Here is an 11,700-nt window from a genome sequence, read left to right on the forward strand (position 1 = left end):
TCATAAGGTCAGGAGATTGAGATCATTGTGGCTAACACAGTGAAACTCCATCTCTACTAAAAAAATTACAAAAAAATTAGCTGGGCGTGGTGGCGGGCACCTGTAGTCCCAGCTACTCGGGAGGCTGAGGCAGGAGAATGATGTGAACCCAGAAGGCGGAGCTTGCAGTGAGCCCAGATTGCACCACTGCACTCCAGCCTGGGCAACAGAGCGAGATTCCATCTCAAAAAAAAAAAACTGTGTTCTAGCCGCTACAAGGGTTTTGTTTTTCTCTAACAGTCAGACAAGCACTGGCCTCAAGCTCACTGGCCCCCAGCCCCTGTTCCATCAGCCGTAACTACAGATTTAATTAACACAAGACTGACTTTAATAATTTTCGCCTGATAGAAGACCAACGACTATGGACTAGTTCTAGCTGGTTTACAGAAATTGCACACTTGCGTACCTTTCTGTCCTGAAAATACCTTTTAATGTATAGGGCCCAATTGTAATACATTTAAATATTAGGTCTCCACCCCAAAATGACATGGGTCATATGTTACGTGCATATTTGTTCAATGCACATGTGTCAGGACCACCTTCATGAATATTTGTAGCCCCTCCTGCAACCTGCTGAATATGTAAGTTTAGCCAACCTGTTGTCATATTCCCATAGGACCTCCAAGCACACTTGATAGTGGGGAACGTGCACTATAATTAAGACTCAGTGGTATGTGTACATCCTAGATAATTCTGGAAACAAATCCTCAGCCCTATAAGACATGCACAAGCAAATTAATGCTATGTCTTATCCCATAATGTCCTAAGTCAATGGCTGTCCTCGTGGTTTGGATCAGGCCCCTCCTGGTGAAAAAAAGTTGCTCATAATTTTAGCCATGATTATAGAGCTAGGTTTATTCTGCCGCTATAGACTCTATTGCAGTTACACACTCACCATGATGCTGTAGCACATCTCTTCCTTAAGCCCATGGACTCACAAATATTTTCCACTCCAAGTGGTGGGGTTCCATTCCACTGCCCCTTAACTGCACCCCGTTTCAGCAGGAGGTAGCTAGATGGAGCACGTCACCCCCTTTCCTTAGAAATGGAATGGAACTTAACAATGGGGAGTTGTAACCAAGAGTCTCAACTTTAAAATGTATTTTAAAGCCCTTCCCACTAGCCTTAACATGTATTTAAATGTTTTTTTTCCCTTTTTCTTTCTCTTTCCCCCTGGACACTCCCTTATACCATGACCCTATGACCAACATATACATGCTTATCTAATTATATGCTTGCTTAGAAATTCCAGGGGCTAATCTTGAAACAGCCCAGGCCTGGAGACCCAGCTGCACATTACTTCAAGGTGGTTAATCTACAACCTGGTTGCAGTCGAGATGGGACCAGCTAGTACTCTGGGTGGACAGTAACTCAAGATAGCCATCGGAACAAGACATGCAAACCTGCACTCTGCACCATTCCTGCATGTTTCCCATACCAGGTTTCTCGTTTAGAAACCCCTTCATTCAGCCTTACAATTTGAAATATCATTTTGAGACTTGAGTCCGGGCATGTCCTCAACTGATAGCATTTTATTAAAACTGCTTTCCTTTCACCACACCTCGCCTCTCATGTATCTGGCTTTTCAAACTGTGAATAGCCAGACCTGAGTTCGGTTATAGGACAATACCTTCGCAAGGAAAATGTGTTCCCTACCTTTAGGCAAACGAGAGGAGAGCAGAGAACACTTCCTGCGTCTATTGATTCTCAGTGCCTTCAGCTGAAATAATACTTTATGCTGAAGTGGCATGTTTTTGGGTGGCATGACCTGAACCCCTTCAATCCTTAGTAGTTTCTTAGCTTCTTAAAATCACAATTTTTTTTTTTTCCTTTCCTTTGCGAACTAGCCTGGCTCTTGCAAGTGAAAACCTTCTTTCCAGATTATTGTTTCTGCTGCACTCTTTTTTTTCCCTTTTGTCTACTTTGAAAGTCAAAGCTAAGCAAAGACTTCTTTGTTCTCAGCATTATTTGTGCTTTCCCTGAAGCAGTGAAGCTATAGGACAAGAATTACTGGGAATGGGAAGTGCGTTGGCTTTTATTTTTAAGATTCTGTATTTTCATCCCAGAAAAAAAAATTATCCCACATTCTGTAAATTTGGATCTCCCAGAGATAGAAAGATCACCCAGAGTGTACAGCCTTCTGTCATCTCAGGGAGAATCCCTCTCCATTATACATTTTCACTCCCGCTTTCAGCAAGACAAATTCCTCCTTGTTTCATGCACTTCAATTCAGCAAGCAAGCAACTTTTAGCACTTGTGCAAATAAGCTTTGTATTTCACCCTCTACCCTAGGCAGCTTAGAAAATATTTTTTTCCTTGACCAACAGTCATCTTAAAAGAATTCTAGAGCCAGCTATTAAAAAAACAAACTTGTTCTCCACTTCCTTATACTGTACCTGTCTGCTCTCCTGTTTCAGTGAATAGAGAAGGCCTCAGAGCTTCATGGTGCTGGATACACCAGTACGGAGTTGTTAAAAGGAAGGGAAGGAGTCTGCTTTACCTTTCTTAAGGTCTAAGTAACATTGTGAGTGAAAATATCATCAGGCAAAGAATTACCTGTGTGCATTATGTTAACTTAGTAAAATATCCTTGCAGGCACAGAAAAACACAAAAGGTCTGGACAGCTCTTTAAGTAGATTTGAAAACCATTTAAAAGGATAGAAAGTGAAGTCTGATGGGGCAATGGAACACACACTGGGGCTTGAGGCGTAGGTGTACGTGGTCCCTTCTCTTGCCTCTTGGGACAGGCTCTCAGCTGCCAGCTCTGCGACCTTTGTCACTACAGATCCCACTCACCATTTTTTTTTTAAGATGGAGTCTCGCTCTGTCGCCCAGGCTGGAGTGCAGTGGCACGATCTTGGCTCACTGCAACCTCCGCCTCCTGGGTTCAGGCGATTCTCCTGCCTCAGCCTCCCAAGTAGCTGGGACTACAGGTGCGTGCAACCACACCTGGCTAATTTTTTGTATTTTTAGTAAACGGGGTTTCACTGTGTTAGCCAGGATGGTCTTGATCTCCTGACCTCGTGATCTGCCCCCCTCAGCCTCCCAAAGCGCCACCTAGATTCTTTCTCCCCACTTCTGCCTAGTGACCACTGCCAGCTTCCTCCCCTGACAGGGGCCTGAGCACAAATTCACAGAGGTTGAGATTGGGCATGCTGCCCAAAGGCATATTGGGTAAGGCATGGCAGAAGTTATTTTGCCCCAGGCTGATAGTGCTGTGGTGCATTAGGTGGGGATTGGCTGGGGTGAGCTGCTCACTCGCCTCAAGCCAGGTACTGAGCAGCTCTGCCAGGTTGTAATCTCTTGGTAGTCACCTATTGCTCTGGGTTGGGAAGGCAGACACATGGGAAGGGGAGATTGGCTTTCCCACCCCAAGCCAGGACAAGGTACATTAGTGTGGCAGTGGACTGCAGGGTGGGCACAGGTACCTGTGAGGGTCTGCACTTGTCCAGCAAGTGTACCTGTGCCCAAAGGTGTGTGACATTAAATAGCAAATTTAAAAAAACAGCATGATAGGTCCAAAGAGAGACTGCATAAGAAAAGGAAATGCTTATTATCTTAGTACCGTTAACAACACCTTTATTTTAAGGAGCCCCATGTTTTCATTTTGCACTAGGCCCTGCAAATTAGGTAGCCAACTCTGCTTTCCGCTATTTCACATCCCACATTGAGGGAATACATGTCTCAATGTAGAGGACTGTAGGGAGTAAAGGGGAGTCGATATGGGTATACAGCCTTCGTACAACACTGGGAGCAATATATTTGCAGGGTACCATCATTTTCAACATTGCATTGCAGGATTCTTCAGATTTTTAAAAATAAATTCCCATCCAGCAATTACGGACATAAGAGACCCCACTTCAGTCCAGCATAGCCACACTACATACGGGCTTAGGACATTCACAGCCACCTCCAAATGAGGTCTAGATAAGAAAAAATCTTGGAACACCCAAGTGGATAGTGAGATAGATGACATTCTATATGCCCTTCAACCAACAAATAAATAACATACCCTAATAGCTCTGTGTTGTGGGGAGGGAGAAAGGATACAGCCTATGAAAATTATCATGAAAGTTCAGAGTTAAGAGCATGCAGTGGATTTTCTTTGCAAAACAGAAACAACCTGTATGTAGAACATATGCACTTTTCTTCATTAAGATGCAAAAATACATGGGCTCTATGAAGCAATGCTGAAGATACACATTCAGCAGACTGAGATGGTGAGTTAACCAAAATGAACAACTTTCTAGGAAAGCAAAAATAGAGTGTCAGAATTAAGGTCTTCATTGGAGATGGTAAAGAGCAAGATTAACATTGTAAAATATTCAGTTAGTAATTTTTATGATAAGCTCGAAACAATTTCCCAGAATGCAGAAGATAAGGTTGAGAAAAGCAGGTTGGTTGGTTTCCTGTTTGAATATGAACTGGAGGAAAAGAGCAAAAGCCCCTTACTCAAGCTCTAGCTTACCTAACGCTCAGCCAATCAGTAACAAAAGATCCAAGAAGTTATCAAATGGGAGTTCTTACTTCAGGGGGTTAAGGACTTCCTCCGGGCTCTGGAGACAGACTCCAACCCCTTCTTCCTTTTAATGCTAAAAATCTTGCCTGGGGTAGAAATTTATAAGCTGATGCTGCATACAATGTATAAAGAAGCGTGTTGAGCCACTGCACAAATGCTAGAAAAACTCCTATACATGCCCTGATGTAATCCTTCCCTGTAGAAATGCCCTAGAAAACATACCCACAGGCCGGGCGCGGTGGCTCACGCCTGTAATCCCAGCACTTTGGGAGGCCGAGGGGGGGGCGGATCACGAGGTCAGGAGATCGAGACCATCCTGGCAAACACGGTGAAACTCCGTCTCTACTAAAAATACAAAAAATTAGCCGGACACGGTGGCGGGCGCCTGTAGTCCCAGCTTCTTGGGAGGCTGAGGCAGGAGAATGGCGTGAACCCAGGAGGTGAGGGAGCTTGCAGTGAGTGGAGATCGTGCCACTGCACTCCAACCTGGGAGACAGAGTGAGACTCCGTCTCAAAAAGAAAAAAAAAAAAAAATACCCTTCCCACACACTACCCTCAGGGATTAGCCCATTCCCTTTTCCTTTCAGTGCTGACTCCCTTGTGCACAAGCTGAATAAAACTCTTTTGTTGCTATGTTTGGTGATCTCTCTTGATTTCTGTCATGGGAGATCTCAAGAACCCAGGGCACCAGTAACAAGGTCATGGAATAAAAATGATGAGGTGACAGAAGGTAAACAACCCAAACTCTAAATTTGCAATAATCAAAATTAAATTCCATTATATGCTTGAACTGAAAATAGGAATAGGTACTGGGAATACTGATTACTGAATAGCAGAAAATATCAATGGAGAGAGATTGTTCGTTTTAAACTATCAAGACAGCTCACAAAGCATCCAGTCACAAAAAGTTACACACACACACACACACACAATCTGTTTGTCTTCAGGTTGCTTTGTAGCTCAAGTGATAGAAGAGATTGATGACTGTCCATAGATTTTAAGGGAGAAGAGTTGTAAGCAAATGATTTTATACCCACCCAGGTTGTTATTCTTGTGTAAAGACAACAGAAAATTATTCTGTCTTATGCAAGAGTTCAGAGTTCAGCAATTTGCCATACCACCCATGTAACCTACCTCAAATTAAAAAACAATATATAAACTTTAGCAGACTAAAAATTGAAAACACAAGAAACTGTTAGCCTTGTAAAAAAGTTGACAGTTAGTTTTAAAACCATTTAAATACAGATATCTAATTGTAAGTACAGCTACAAAAGTAAGATATAAAATATAAAAATAAGAAATGTAAACTATAAAAATATGAAATAACTTGGAAAGGAAAAGCCTTTAAAATATAAGCCATGATGATGTTTTAGCAATATTGTCTGAGTATAGAAATACCAGATTATGTTAACAAAGACCCAGAATGGACTGGGAAAATAAAAGCATGGTAATGTTTTTAATGAACATAAGGAGAGTGAAAAATGTCTAATACTTTGTTCTAGTATAAACCAAAACAGGCTGGGTGTGGTGGCTCACACCTGTAATCCCAGCACTTTGGGAGGCCAACGGGGGCAGATCACTTGGGGTCAGGAGTTCAAGACCAGCCTGGCCAACATGGTGAAACCCCATCTCAAGTAAAAATACAAAAATTAGCTGGGCATGGTGATGCATGCCTGTAATCCCAGCTACTTGGGAGGCTGAGGCAGGAGAATCTCCTGAACCTAGGAGGCAGAGGTTTCAGTGAGCCGAGATCATGCCATTGCACCCCAGCCTGGGTGACAGAGCAAGACCTGATCTAAAAAACAAACAAACAAAACACCATATGCTGTTTACAGAAGACATATCTTAAGCAAAAGGTCACACATTTTAAGGTAAAGAAAGAACAAATAAACTGAAAGTTAGGAGTGGCAATATACTAACAAAGTAAGATTTTAAGCAAAAAGCAAGTTTGACAAAAATGATTATATAAATGATGGGCATAATGATGGTGATAATAATAAAGCTGTGTTTTATGAATAAATTAATAAAGGGATAAAGCAAAAATTGTTAGTCATACAGGATAAATTGATAGAAACATAAATGTAATGGAATTATATAACATTCTATTTTTGACAGATCAAGAAGATAAAAAATAAATGATATAGAGTATTTGAACAATAGAAACAGCAAGATCACACATTTTACCTCATACTACAATTTGAATAGATAATAAGAAATATAATTTCTTTGTTTCATTTGTGACTAATCTGGCTTCCTAATACCCAAAGTTCCAATTTGTAACTGAGGGAAGAAATGTAAATATCTAATCTCTCTTAAGTTGTCGTTCACTCTGATAATTTAAATGGTATTTGTAGGTTCTGTTTAGTGCCTCTCTGATAAAAATATTTGGTTTCTCAAGTGGCTCATCCATTCCCCTAGTTTTCTTCTCAAGGCAGCATGTGGGTTTATGGAAAAGGGGTGTTCAGCTTCATCAGCTTCTCAGCATTGCCAAGAAGGTGAAATCTCAGGCTCAGGTGCTCTCCTTGAATTCCCCTCTGTTATCTCTGGTCTTTGGAAAAATGTCTGTGCTCTTTCTGGTTGTATACTTGCCCTGCTGACCTTTACCCTTAAAGACTGAACCTGGTGTCAGTAGTGGGTTGACTTTTCACTGCCTTAGTCACTGGCTGTTAGTGACTGCTTAGCTGAGACTGCCTCACCCTGCCTCTCATTGGTGCCATAAGCCCATTACATGTTTGGGTTTGACTCCATTTGGCCCCAGCTAGACTACAGTCCTTGACACAGAGCTATCCATTGCATCCCTTGGCCATGGCAAATCCTCTCCAGCAGCTTTCTGAACCTCATCTAATTCTGTGATCCAAGATGGTTTAGGGAAGCTAACAGGATGGCCTACTTCTATCTCCCTGTTTTTATACATGTTAAAAAATCTTAGGAGGCCATTAGGCTGCATTCTGGGTTCCTACAAAAGCAAGCTGAAACTCAACTCAGAGTAACTCAACCAATCAGAGACTGCCAACAAAGCTCTAATTAGGAGCTGTACTAATCAAAAACCTTCGACTATCCTCTAACTAGAGACTCTCCACCTAAAACAGTAAAATAGTTTATTTGTCTTGCTTTCATGAACCCCTTATAAAAGTTCTCTCTTCATGCCTCCTTGGTGGAGCCCAAGCTGCTTGTGATTTGGTGCTACCTGATTCATGAATTGCTGTCTGCTCAAATAGACTCTTTAAAATTGTAATGGCCCTAAGCTTATCTTTTAACACAGGTCAGTTTGTCAAGAATCAACTAGTCAAATGACCAATTGCCAAATTTAATAAACTTACTATTTACCAGAAACTTGTTTGATTGTCCTACTTCTGAAGGTTACTGCAAACAGTTTTGAAAGTGTCTATGAAGTTTTAGTTGACAGGTTTCCATTTTATCTTCACAGCATTTTAAGGAATAACCAGGTTGTTGAAACCTGAGTTATAGAGTGGTTTAGTGCATATATCTACTAGTTAGGAAAGTTTATTTCAACATTTTAGCATTTTTAGGACATAGAGTCAATCTTCTCTTATTCTTTATCTGTAATTTCATATTTACAATGAATAAATATCAGATTTACAGTGCTAATCTTAAAATAGAGCTCATTTACCAAAAGCTTACACTTTTTCACTTTAATAAATTCTGCTTGGCAATGCACACTATACATGTCAACAGAATCATATGATTCCTTAGGGTTTTTTTATGAAAGCCAAAGCATCACAGACCAAAACAAACACAAAGTAGGTAAAGGCTTAAATTCTTAGGAATTTTTATTTAAGCAAAGCACTTTTTAAGGCCGCTGATGTTTATTTTTCAAATTCTGTGTGGTGACTTGTGGGGGACAGAAATGCAGATTATGAAAATGCTAGCCTTTGTCAGTAAGATACATCGCACAAAGTCAAGAGCCATCTACCTAGTAAATGTTGTTAAGAACATTCATATGCTGTGAACTTTTATGATGTTACATAGAACACTGAAATTCAACCAATACAGCAGGCATTCATAAACTCTTGATGAGGTAGTTGACTAGATTGACAAAGGAGAAAGAAAGGTTGCAGCTAGAAAGTCAGATTTGGAATTCAGCCACATAGAGTTGCTAGTTTAAATCATGAAACTGGCTGTGATCACTGAAGAAGAATGTAAGAAGTGAAAATGTCAAGAATTGAACTTTCAGTACCTAAAATTAAAGTGTTTACCAAGACAAATAAACGCATAGGAGTGATGGGAAGGAAAAAAGTGAAGGGAATATAAACAGAAAAATACAGAGAAGAAAGAAAGATAGCCCCAGAGAACCTAGAGATAGAAATTAACAATGAGAAGACACACATAAGTGAGAAGCAGAAGTGTAAATGTTTGAAGAAGTAATAAAAGCGGGATTTGAAATGCAGAGAGAGAGAACAGGTCTCTGTCCTTTGAGGAAGAAGCTTGGAGAAGGAGAATGATGAAATGTACTTCTTACAATCATTGTCTTCATCTTCACTTATTTGTCAATGCCCTTAAATGAGGTATGTACATATAGCAGAGCTGTAATAAAAAGCAAAGTATTCAAAAGCAGTTGGAGATTGTTTAGCTTCCTATTTCTAAATTTCCCTACTCCAGTTAAGCCAGCTTATTCTCATCGTGGGCACTATCTGACACTCTAAACCTAGATTTGGTTCTAGAATACTCACCTTAGGCAGCTAATTTTAACACTTTCTCTTGAGACCATTTTTATTGCCGTTCTTCTAAACATAACCTTACCCTCTTTTGTGGCTGACAGTTTCCCTCTTTTCTTCTTTGCTCTTGCTACTCTTCATTTTATCATTCATTTTAGCACTTTTTTGAATACCTACAATGTGCCCTAACAAATATAAGGTCCAGGACAGCAGGGACTTTAAATGCCTTGGCAATTTTGTTACATAGTCCCTGAACAGTCCTGGCAGATAGAAAATGCTCAATAAATATTGGTTGATTGAACAAATTAGCACAATATTAAGCACTATATACAAGATTAAGATAAAAGTTCTATTCTCAAAGATTTACAATAAAGGAGTAGGAAAGCATCGTTTATTCAAGTAACTATAGTAAATAACTGCTTAATAAAATCAATGCAATAAGAGACTGTCTAGGAGTGTGGGCTCATGGAAGCCAGGGAAGAGTGCATTTCAGGAAAAAGAAGGGATACACAGAGAACAAGTAAAAGGAGGACTAAGAAAAGTCAACTGGATTTAACAACAAGAAAGTCATTGACCACCCGTACAGAAGATTAGATTCCTTGAATGACCCTTGTGCTGAAAACAACTAAAAATACTAGATAAAATATTTAAAAAGTGCTCACTTTGGCAGCACATATACTAAAATTGTAACAATACAGAGAAGACTAGCATGGCCCCTGTAAATTAAATTTTAAAAAAGAGAAAACACTATCATTTTAAATGCATCACTGAGCTGACAAAAAAGTATAGAATCTGCACAGATTAAAACAGGTAGAAGTGAAAATCATTGCCATTTTATATAAAATACAAACACACATACACATACACATATAACTTACCTCTGTTAGAAGTCAGAGTATAATTTTTCTTGATAGAGTTAGTGGCTGCAAAGGATATTGAAGGAAGGATTGCTAATGTTCCTTCTCTTGATTTAGGTGGTGGTTATGTAGAAGTATTCAGTTGTGAAAAATTCATTAAGCTTTCACATACACTCAGGATATGTGCACTGCTTTGTGCTTTTTTTTCAGTAAAAGTTTACTTTTTTTGGAAGATAAAACAACCACAAAAAAAAGTGGGTAGACTAGGAGGTAAGTGAATACCCAAGCTGACTTTTGACTGGAAGTTATCTGCCCAATCCTGGTAATTTTCAGATTCTGTTTTGATGGCTGTGGGAGTTACTGGGGTACTATAATTTAGAGCCTGTCCAAGACGGAAATCCAGGAGGAAGTCTCCTATAAGGTTGAGACCACAAAAGACTACACAGTGAAAGAGAATTAGAAATAAACCTGTAGTACAGGAGAGGCAGCAAGACAACGTTCTTGTCTTAAGCTTGGCTTTTGGTGGGAGGAATAAAAACATCTTGCCTGTGAATTTGAAAATGGGAGCCTGACTGCAGGTAGATTTGCACTGTGAATTTAACTCTAGGTGTTGTTCCCAAACCGTCAAGCTGAGCATTTAATTTAAGATGGTAGCGCTTGCAGGAGATTGGTAGGAGTAAACTCAAATCCTCTCTGAAGGAACACAACTTTTATATGGGCCTCAAAGAATTTCCATGGATAAACTTCCAAAGAACAAGAGCTCACAAAGCACTATGAGTAAGCGCCAGCAGGAACAGCAGAAAGTGGAATCAGATCTGCTTAGACTACAGTTCCTGGATTTATTGTGTAGTGAATGTAAAAGTAGCAAAAGTTTAGGTATAGAATATAAAAAATGGCAAAACTAATATAACTTAGTTTATTTTATTTTTTTTGAGACAAAGTCTTGCTCTGTTGCCCAGGTTGGAGTGCACTGGCGTGCTCTCGGCTCACTGCAGTCTCTGCCTCCTGGGTTTGAGTACTTCTCCTGTGTCAGCCTCCTGAGTAGCTGGGCTTACAGGTGTGTGCCACCACCGCTGGCTAATTTTTATATTTTTAGTAGAGACAGGGTTTTGCCAGGTTGGCCAGGCTGGCCTCAAACTCCTGACCTCAGGGGATCCACCCACCTTGGCCTCCCAAAGTGCTTGGATTACAGACATGAGTCACTGCGCCTGGCCACAAAATTTATTTTAAACGGAGGCTTTAAAATATGAGCAAAGAATAGGAAAGACTTAAAAAGATAAAGTTCTAGGAAGTCAGATTTGAAAAGGAACTAAATGGGAGTCCGAAAAATAAAATACAGTGATCAACATAGTAATTACAATTAAGTTACTGTGACCCTTGTCAGAGCCAGATCATCAGAGGGGAGGGTGTAGTATCCAAAGGCTAGTCAGTTGAAGAGTTAATGGCAGTGAATAAACTGTGCATATATGTGTTATGTGCTGTTCTGTATGACCATGACCTTTTACAGTTTAAAAATATTAAATAGGAGATAACAGATGAAAAATAAGAATGGCAAGTGCAGACTATTTCTAGTAGCTTTCAGTGGTGACAAAACTTAGTGATGGTGATG

The 11,700-nt window shown here is 40.1% G+C and overlaps 1 non-coding gene across 1 annotated transcript; it reads left to right on the plus strand.

Moving 5' to 3' along the window:
• The first annotated feature begins 9,888 nt into the window (after positions 1 to 9,888).
• Positions 9,889 to 9,992, plus strand: LOC117086457. Its single transcript, XR_004438367.1, has one exon. It is a non-coding gene; the product is annotated as a U6 spliceosomal RNA (small nuclear RNA).
• The last annotated feature ends 1,708 nt before the right edge of the window (positions 9,993 to 11,700 follow it).

Source organism: Trachypithecus francoisi, unplaced genomic scaffold, assembly GCF_009764315.1.
Source record: "Trachypithecus francoisi isolate TF-2019V2 unplaced genomic scaffold, Tfra_2.0 Lachesis_group1, whole genome shotgun sequence".
Lineage (NCBI taxonomy): Eukaryota > Metazoa > Chordata > Mammalia > Primates > Cercopithecidae > Trachypithecus > Trachypithecus francoisi.